We start from the raw sequence: 10,485 nt of genomic DNA on the forward strand, positions 1-10,485 counted from the left end.
GGCTCCCACCTGCTCGCCACCAGCGGCTCCAGACCAGGTCATCAGTGGCCGCCACTGTGCATCCAGGGGCAGTTTCGTGGCCTGCAGGGTGTAACCCCGCTGACCCGGCTCGACCCAGCTCACCCAGCTGCCGAGGTCCCGCTCTTGCCTTCCTGCCCCACCACTCTGATCAGCCTCAGTTCGAGGGGTTCTTCTTTCTGCTGAAGGGCAGTGCTTCCAGGCCGCCCCTCGGCCACCCTCTTCTGTTGCACACGCCTCCTGGAAACTTCACCCAAGCCCTCGGCTCCCCTGGCCTGGAGGGGGAGGCCTTTCCAGTTTCCCCCTCAGTTCAGGCCCCCAGTCCCCTGAGCTTCAGCCCGGGCACCTGCTGCTGGGGTCCCCTGGCTCTTCATGCTTCTCTGACCCTTCTCTCATCCACCTCTCATTCTTTCTTGAGTTTGGAGCTTCCAGTGCCCCACAGAGCCATGGGCCCCCTGCTGATTCTGCTTCTCCAGTTTTCTTTCTCTTGAGGGTAGAGATTTCATACACACGGAAGAAGATATAAACACGTACTACATACATAATAAGACATTAAACATATGAGAAGCAGCCATGTACCAATCACTCAGTTTTAAACACAGAGCACAAGAAATTCCTTTGAAGGCACCTGTGCTGGTCCCCAGCTGTATCCTTCTCCTTCTCTCCAAGGACAGCCACTCATCTGAACTGTAATTCGATCATTCCCTTTCTTTTCCTGATACTTTACTGCCGAAAGACAAGGTCTCTGAACCATAGATTCCGTTGCTTACCAAGGCTGGGGGGTGGGAGTGGAAGTAGTTGTCTTTGCAAGGAGGAGGAGTTCATCAGCAATACGCAGAATTGTGGATGTGTGGGGATAATAAAAAGCAGACCGAGTTTTAGTTCATTTTCTTGCTTTCGAGTTCTTTCCAAACGATCTACCTTACCATTGCCTGCCCGCTCCACTTCCCGACACCACTAAATACATTTGTAAAAATCGGAGTTTCGCGTACGTGGGTATCATGCCATATGTCGTCTCTAGTAATTTGCTAGTTTTGTTCCATATCATAATTTTGAGACACTGTTGATGCACGGAGCACAGTTAACTCATTTTCACTGCTGTATAGCATTCCATTATATGATCCCCCCCCACCCGCCCCCGTTTTCATAGGCATTCCTCTGGAGATAGCTGTCTCGGTCGGTTCCAGCTCCTGCTGTTACAAACACTGCTACCAAAAACATTGCTGTTTGTGGCTCTGGATAAAGATGTGTAAAAAGATCTCTAGGCTCCGTATCTAGTTGTGGAATAACTGAGTCATAGGGTGAATTAATCTTGGCTTTACAAGATCATGCCAGACTGTTTTAAGTAGTTCTAACAATTTACACTCCCACCTGCCGTGCATGAGTTACTCTCGCTCCACATTCTTGCCGATAATTGGAATCATCAGACTTTGTTATTTCTCCCAATCTAGTGATATTTGATTCTGTTTTAATGTGCAAATCCCTAATTACTAGTAAGGTTGAATGTTTGCTCGTATATTCATTTGCCATTCGGATTTCCTCTTCTGAGAAATATTTTTTCATGTATTTTGCTTGATTTCCTATCTTGTTATTGGCTTGTAGCAGTTTTACACACACACACACACACACGTGCAAACACACGCACATCTATTTGAGAAACACATTCTTTGTTCATGAGATGTTACCAATATCTTCTTCCTGTTTATGGCTTTTATTTTCACTTTTCTTCGTTTTGATAAACAGAGGTTTTACATTTTAGTGAGGTCCAGTTAAGCAATAGTTTTTTAAATGTCTAGTATTTCTTTAGTGTCTTTTTTGCTTGTTTAAGAAGCCTGTCTCTGATGTTATGAAGATATTCTTCTATATTGATTTGTAAAAATGCGAAGTGTTGCTTAACCTACCCAACCTAACTTTGGTGTGGTATCAGGGCAGAATGCAATTTCATTTTTGCCCCATATGGACAATCAATTGTTCCTACTAATTTACAGTGTCACTCCTGTATCGTCTCCGGGTCTATGTTGAGGCTCTGTGTCCAGTACCATTAGCTTGCCTATCCTTGTTCAAACGGTAGCCTGTCGTAGTCACTATAGTTTTACAAAGTATGTTGATTCCTAGTTGAGCGAGTCCCCACCTTCTCCCTCTTAAGGAATGTCTTGGCTATTCTAGGCTCTTTGTACTCTCATACGTACACTGTGTAATCGCTTTGTTAAGATGCATGAAGAATTCGATGGACTTCTCATTTGAAATTACATAAATATTATTATTAAAGTTTATATTCCTATGGATGAACAGAGTATAACTGTCTCCACACTTGGGTCTTCTGTAATGGGTTTTTGGGGTTTTGTTTTTTTTTTTTTTTTGACTAGTCAGGATAATTAACACTCGCCGCCCCAACAGAAAAAGCTCCAAATTTCAATGGTTTCACACAGCGAAGGTTTATTCCAGCTCAAGTAGATTCCTCTGCGGGCTGGGCTGACCCTCTCTTCACAGATGTCAGCGGGAACCCCTGGTCCCCTGATCACTGTGGGTGGAGCAGAGACAACTGGAAGAGAAGAGTGATTACGAACCACTTCTCTCCAGCAGCGACACACTTCACTTCCTCTGTCTGTTGTCCCTCGGCCATCACGTAACTGCCAGGGGGGCTGTGAAACGTGAGGGCCCATAGGGAATATTTGCTGGGCATTAACAGCCTCTGCCGAATCTTGCACATGGCTTTATGCTTTTCTTCATGACGGTTTGTACATGTTGTTAGATTCATGCCTCGTACCTTGTTTTTATGTTGCGATTGCTACCGGGATCTATTTGCTTCATCGCGGCTGAGTTTTGACAACTGTGCACAGTCCTATGACCACCCCCAACAGTTAAGATCGAGAACATTTCCATCACTCCTCCAAACACTCATGTCCCTTTGCAGCGAATCCCTGTCCTCCCACTCCTGGCCCCTGGCAGTCTGCCCCTGTCACTAAAGTTTTGTTTTTTCTAGAATTTCGTATAAACGGGATCATAAAATATGTGTCTCTTGGGTCTGATTTCTTTCATTTAGTGTGGAGCTTTCAAGATCTGTCCGTGTTGTGTGTATTACACAGCAACTCTTCCTGCTCTGGAGAAGCCACAATCTGCTTGCTCATTCACCGACTGAGGAACACGTGGCTTTTTCCAGTGTTTAGTTATCCAGGATAAAGCTCCTATGAACATCCATTTCAAGTCTTCATGTGGACATGGATTTTCGTTTATCTTGAATAAATATCCGGGAGTGGGGCACCTGGGTGTCTCAGTTTAGTGTCTGACTTGGTTTCGGCATGGGTCATGATCTCGGGGTTGTGACATCGAGCCCGGAGTCCCGAGCCCCGAGCTGGAGTTGGGCTCAGCGCGGAAACTGCTTGTCCCTCTCCCTCCCCCTCTGCCCCTCCCCCTGCTCACCATCTCTCTCTCTCAAATAAGTAAGTAAAATCTTTAAAAAAAATAAATATCCAGGAGTGGCACTATTGGGTCCTATGGTAAGTTTATGTTTAACTTCATACGAAACTGCTAGATTATTTTTGGAGCTGGAATACTGTTTTGCATTCCATCCACCAGCAATTGTATGAGAGTTCCAGTTACTGCACATCTTTGCAACACTTGATACTGTCAAGAGGGCGTGTACCGTTGACTCCTGGTTTTAATCTGCAGAATACAAGCCCTTTATAATATATATGTTTTGTAAATATTTTCTCCCAGTTTATGGCTCACCTTTTCATTTTCTTAATCGTGTCTTTCAAACGGTAAACATTTTTTTTAAGCTTTATTTATTTATTTTAGAAAGAGAGACAGCACGAGCAGGAGGGGCAGAGGGAGAGGGACAGAGAGAAGCTCAAGCAGACTCCATGCCCAGCACACGTCTGAAGTGGGGCTTGATCTCACCACCCTGAGATCATGACCTGAACTGAAACCAAGGGTCAGACATTTAACTGACTGAGCCACCCAAGTGCCCCAAGTGGTAAGCATTTTCAATTTTGATGATGTTCAACTTACTAAATTTTTCTTTTGTGATTCATGACTTTGGACAGGGAATTAAAAGTGTGCACTAGAAAATATTTACTTAACACACAAAAAAGGGCAGTAACAGAGTAATAGACAAAAAAAATTAAGACATAGAAAACAAATAGCAAACGCCAGATGTAAATCCTACCTTATCAGTAATTATATAAAATGTAAATAGTAAACACTCAAATTAAAAAGCAGAAATTGGCAGAATGAGTAATAAAACTACATAGTTTTGTTAATATATTATATAATCAAAATACATTATGTTATACCCACTTTAATTAATATGTATTAATACATTTATATGTTAAATAGTACAAACTGTGATATATTATTTATTAAGTATAAATTATATATAAAAAATTCAATTCTGCTGTCTATGAGAGACACATCTCATATTCAAATAAGTTGAAGAGATGCAAAAAGATACATCATACAAATTTTAGCCAAAAGGGAGCTGGAGTGGCTGTACTAATATCAGACAAAGTATATTTTAAGACAAAATCGGTACTAAAGACAAAGAATATTTTTAAATGATAAAAGAATCAATCTATCAAGAAGATTTAACAATTAAAAATGCACAAACACCTAACAACAGAGCCCCAAAATCCAGGAAGCAAACCTCATATAATGGAAGGGAGAAATAGATAACTCAACAACAATAGTTGTAGACTTTAATACCCCACTTTCAATAATGGGTAAAATGACTGGAAAGACAATCAGGAAGGAAGGAGAAAATTTGAACAATACAAACCAACTAGAATACCCAACCTAACAACAGCAAAATGCATATTTTTCTCAAGTGTCTATGGAACATTCTCCAGGATAGACCCTATGTTAGCCACAAAACAAATCTCAATAAACTTAAAAGAATTAAAATCATACAAAGTATCATTCTCTGACAACCATATAGTGAAATCAGAAATTCATAACGAGGAAATTTGCAAAATTTGCAACTATATGAAAATTAAACAACAGACTTCTAAAGAATGAAAGGGGTCAAAGAAGAAATCACAAGGAATATTAGAAAGGAAACTGAGATGAATGGAAACAAATACACAACATACCAAAACTTATGGGGTGCAGCAAAAGCAGAGCTCAGAGGGAAATTTATAGCAAATAAGCTACTATATTTAAAAAAGACCCTAAATCAATAACCTCAACATTCACCTTAGGAAACTCAGAAAAGAAAAGCAAACTAACAAATCAAGTACAAGGAAGGAAAGAATAAAGACTAGAGCAGAAATACAGAAAAGTGATACAGGAAACCAGCAAAACCAAAAGGTGCTTCTTTGAAAAGATCAACAAAATTGACAAATTTTGACAACTGACCCTGTTGGAGAGTATTAGGCAATCGAGTCCAGTTTCAAAAATGAGGTTATAGGTACATACACACTCTTTTTGCAAAATGCACATGCTTTCATATAAAGCGAATGTATGGAGAGTATTAATGTGCTGTTGACACGCTCAGCAAAGAGAGTATATTTCCCCCTGGTAATTATAACTCTGGCATAGAACTGTCATTTTGGAACTTCCCAAGTAACACTTCTTTTTTTTTTTTTAATTTCTGTGAATAAACTTGAACTGTATTTTCTTTGATCTGACAATAACTTTCACAAAGATCCGACTACTTCAAGGGAAGTTTTCATATGCAAAAGTTACAATTTTACCTCATTTGGGGCATCAAATTAACCCTGTTAATTCTATATTGAAGAAAATGAACTTACAACTTGCATTTTAAAAAAATCTAGGCTTCCAAAACAAACCAAAGCAAAACAGAGGAGAATGAGAGAGAAGACTCAATATACTAACAGGAAGGGAAGAGGGGCTATTACTACTGACCTATAAGAATAAGAAAGGAACAGAGGGGTACACTGTGGACAGCTAGATGCCAACAAATTAGATAACCCCAAGAAAAGGGGCAAATTCTTAGAAACGCACAAACTACCAAAACTGAATCAAGAAGAAATAGAGAATCTGAATAGATCTATAACAAGTAGAGAGATTAAGTTAGTAACAAAATTTCCCATAAAAAAATAGTCCAGGACCAGATGGCCTCACTAGAGAATTCTACCAAATGTTTACGGAGCAATTAACACCAATCCTTTAAAGCAGAAGAGGAGGGAATACTTCCCTTACTCTATGAGGCCAGTATTACACTGATAAGCAAAATCAGATTTTAAAAAAGTATGAGAAAGAATCCCTACATACCCATACCCCTTATGAATATAGACACAAAAAAATCTTCAATGAATTCTCAAGGGAGATGATCATTTTTACTTATTTTTTAAATGTATCAGTGCCAGTCAGGTTTCCTAACAGGTTTCTCCTGGGCACCTCCAGCCTGGAAGCTTCCCTGTCCGTGCTCTGGCTGCGTCAGGGTCAGCTGGCTCCCTCCAGCCTCTCCCGCCTTCCAGGTTCCTGGTGTTCGGATTTCCGTAGGGCAGGAAGAGCTAGCTTCCCTTTTCATTTACCACTTGGGGTCCGTTTTTTGGTCCGCTGTGAGGGAAATCCTTTACTTCCTTTTTGAGCAAATCATTTCAAAGTACCCCTGCTGTAATTTAGCCAGTATCTGAATTTTCCCTGCTCTGAAGACCTACTGCCAGAAGGGTTGGGAGAAACTCTGGTTCCTTTCTCTAGGGAATTCCCTACCACCGTCAGTGTTGACTTACTCTGTGACCGCCCCAGGCTGCAGGCAGGGTTGGACATTCCTTCCTTGCTCTACCAGATCGCCACTCTGTTGGGTCTCAGCACTTGTGCTGGACGGTAATTTCTGTCTGTTAAATGTCTGTGCTCCCCTCTAGAGTGTGGACACATTAACAGAGCCTGTCTTACTCATTTTGCATCCTCGGAGTCCTTGGGGGTATTTGTGAAGCCACGAATGATTCCCAGCTTCTTGGGTGAGGAAGACTCTTTTCTTTTTCTTTTTCTTTTTTCTTTTTTTAAATGTTTTTTTATTACATTATGTTAGTCACCATACAGTACATCCCTGGTTTCTGATGCAACGTTCGATGATTCATTAGTTGCGTATAACACCCAGCGCACCATGCAATACGTGCCCTCCTTACTACCCATCACCAGCCTATCCCATTCCCCCACCCCCCTCCCCTCTGAGGCCCTCAGTTTGTTTCTCAGAGTCCATAGTCTCTCATGCTTCATTCCCCCTTCTGATTACCCCCCCTTTCTTTATCCCTTTCTTCCCCTACCGGAGGAAGACTCTTTTCTGACTGGCCCTGAATATCCCTCTTCTCACACCACCTGCCCATGGCAAGATCTCTCTGGCTCCAGTTCCAGCCAATTTCCCTTCTGTGTACTAGTCTAGAATGTTCATTGGCTGGTTCTCCCGCCATGTCCTAGGCAACTTTGTCTATGGGAGTTCGAGCCATCATTTTGTCTTCAAGAGTAGATCTTTCTGGCCTCTTTCAGAAAGCTGACCAGAATTCTCAGTAAGACCTGGGTTTTGAGTTTATGAAAGGAACCCACCTTATTCTTAACTCATTAGGACTGACCCCCCACCTGTGGTACCTGGCCAACCACCCCAGCTTGATGGGGCCCGGAATCACCCTTGCAGTGTTCCCGGGGTCCTGGGGGAGGATAGCACCAGCTCTGTGCACCCTCCCTATCCTCTGCTCTGGCCTGCTGGGACTCCAGTGCTGAATCCAAAGACAGCAGGCCAAACACGGTCCTAGAGGCCATGGCCTCAGCAGGAAACAGGGTGGCTGGGACTTGTTCTCTTCAAGGTACGCTGATGGCCACAGGCAGTGAGCGGCTTCCCAGCTCTGCAATGGCTCCTTCCCGTTCCAGACAGACGGCCTCACAGTAATTCCTACACTCAGCTCAGCCTTACCTCGTCCGCAAAACCCGTCTGAGTGAGTGCTCCCGGGATGAGTTCGGATGTTGTCCAATTCCCCCAGCACTGGGCCATGGTCAGTTCAAGTTCGTCTTCCTCAGCCAGGTTCATTTAGTGAACACCTACAGCGTGCTAGACACTGGGATGGAGAATCCAAACACTAGCGTGATTGTTTTCCTTGAGTTTACAGCGTTTTGGAAAAGACAGAAATATGAATAAGAACAGAGGTCCGGATGGTCAGGTTGGGTCCTTAGAGATGGAGAGAAATTTACTAGGCAGAGAAAGCCAGTCATGAGGGTGGTGGGTAGGGTGACAATGTGAGGCAAAGGGAAAGGTCTAGAGGTCAGACGTCATGGCTTAGGCTGTAAGCGCGAACTGCAAATTGATGTCAAGAGGCAAATGGGGCCACGTTGGTCTCTTTTCTGCAGGGCTGGTGACAGGGAAGTGAGTGCGGGGTGCTGAGCAGGGGAGGAAGGCTGGATCTGAGTTAGAAAAATCCTCCCCGTAGTCGTGGGGAGGCTGGACCGCTGGTGAGGCAGAGGCCAGGGGCCAGCAGGGAGTTTGCCCCACATGTGACGAAGAGGAGCCACCTCGGGGCACATCTGAGGCAGATGTGGTGTTGAGGGGAGAGTTTAGAATGGCTCTCCGACTCCTCCTTTAGGAGATGGGGTCCAGAGAAGAAGGGAGACCCATTAACGAGAGACAGGCCCGTAGCATTCGCACCTGTGTCAGGTGGCGGGGCCCTGCTCCAAGGCACGGGGATGGGGAGCGTGCAAACCTATGACTGCAACCGAGACACCAGCTGACGTCGGCCTGCCTCTTGCAACCTGAATAAGGCTGACTGGCCTTCACATTCCTTGACCTGGGGAAGGTCTCATGTCCTCCCCTCTCTCCCCTGGATTTCTGTGAATTCTCCGGTTTAGATTCTTTTAGTCATTTCCAGCTCTGGGCCCCTGTTTCCGGTGAGCCAGTCCCACTTACGGTCACCCTCACCATGCCAGATCTGTGGGCTGTCCATCCCCGCGTTGCCCCTTTCCTTGTTGGGGGGAAGCCAGTAACTCATGCCAGGCCCTGTGCACGTACGTGGCAGACAGCATGCGAGATCTGGGGAGCCGGAGGGGGGTCGTTTCTAGTTGTGCAAGGAGCAAACAGCCTTAAATTACCTCTCAGAGCTTCCCATTTGAAAAAGCCCTCTGGGCACCTCAAAGGCAGCCATTTCCCACTGGGGGTACCTTCCCACCTCGCCCCTCACTCTCTCTGCGTCTTGCTTACACCTGCTGCCAGCATACCTTCTTGCCTCCCCCGCCCTCCATTTTTGCAGGAAATTCTGAATTCCTCTGTATCGTGCAGCAATAACCCCTTCTCAGCTCAGCTCCAGGCCCATCTTTTCATCTCCAAACCCATCAAGTCCCTCCTAGTTGAGTACAAGAGCATCTCGAGATGAACATCATTCACTCTGCTCAAGAGTAATTGCAGTTTTAAATAGCATTTTTCCCACATTACATACTTTTTAAAGATTATAAGAAATGTAAAGTGCTCTTTTCCTTCCACTAGCCTCTCCCACCTCTTCTAGCTCTCCTGGTGAACCCCCTCCTTCGGCAGCTGGAAAGCCAAGGTGAAGAGGTGCGCCTGCTGTCTGGAGCCGCTCTTGGCCCCCCGCTTCTCTCTCCCTGCCCACGCCCCCGTCCCCATCAACACGGTGGGTGTTCAATGATGTTGTCTGGTCTCTCCTGATGATACCACACCCCTAGCAGGAAGATGGCTGAGATTGGGAGGGGCGGATGGACTGGGGAAAGAGCCTTGTTCATAATGTTCATCTCAGAACCAATCTGGAGGACAGCCTTGCCCTAGTCCCCAGTCCGAGTTGGTCACTGTGGCATCAGCATCATTTCTCAGCACTGCCAGGCAGACGGGTCTTTGTCACCTTTCAGGTTCAGTCCAGGACACCAAAGGGCCATGGCTGCTGGAATGGGAGGGTCCTGGCACCAGTAACAAGAGGGACCTATTAGGATCCCTCCAAGGAGGAGTAGGCTGGTTATTTGTGTGGGAAACCATCCTACATGCTCCAGGCCCTGAGTCCTCATATCTGTCCATCTATCCAGGAGACAAGCATCTGCTGTTGTCAGAAACTGCCTCTGGCATTAGGCATTTGGAGAAGAGGAATTCATATGTGAGTCCACAGTCCAGTGGAAAAAGGCTCAAACTAGTAAATCAGTGTAAGATGTGCCAAGAGCTCCATCTAGGGATACAGAGGAGGGCAAGCACCGGTGGGCTGCCTGGCTGTTAGAGCAGGCGCGGTGGGGGCGGGGGGGGGGGCTCCACGTGCCATGCCTCTAATGCCCATTTCACCGTCACTTTCCGTGGCTGGAATGCTGGGTGCACCCGGTGATGGGGTCTCGGCCTGGAGGCCATGGCAGACCAGCACAGACTTAGCACGGAGAGCTGACTCCATCCCGGGACCGCTAACGGGCATGATGAGGTTTGGGCTTCACGAGGCACACTCGGCAGCAGAGCAGATGAAGGGCTGGGGCTGAGCTCCGTGTCCCCCACTCGATGGCCAGTTCATGGAGGGGACGGCCTACGGCCGCGTGCTC

The sequence above is a fragment of the Ursus maritimus genome, unplaced genomic scaffold (assembly GCF_017311325.1).
Source record: "Ursus maritimus isolate PB19 unplaced genomic scaffold, ASM1731132v1 scaffold_27, whole genome shotgun sequence".
Taxonomy (NCBI): Eukaryota; Metazoa; Chordata; class Mammalia; order Carnivora; family Ursidae; genus Ursus; species Ursus maritimus.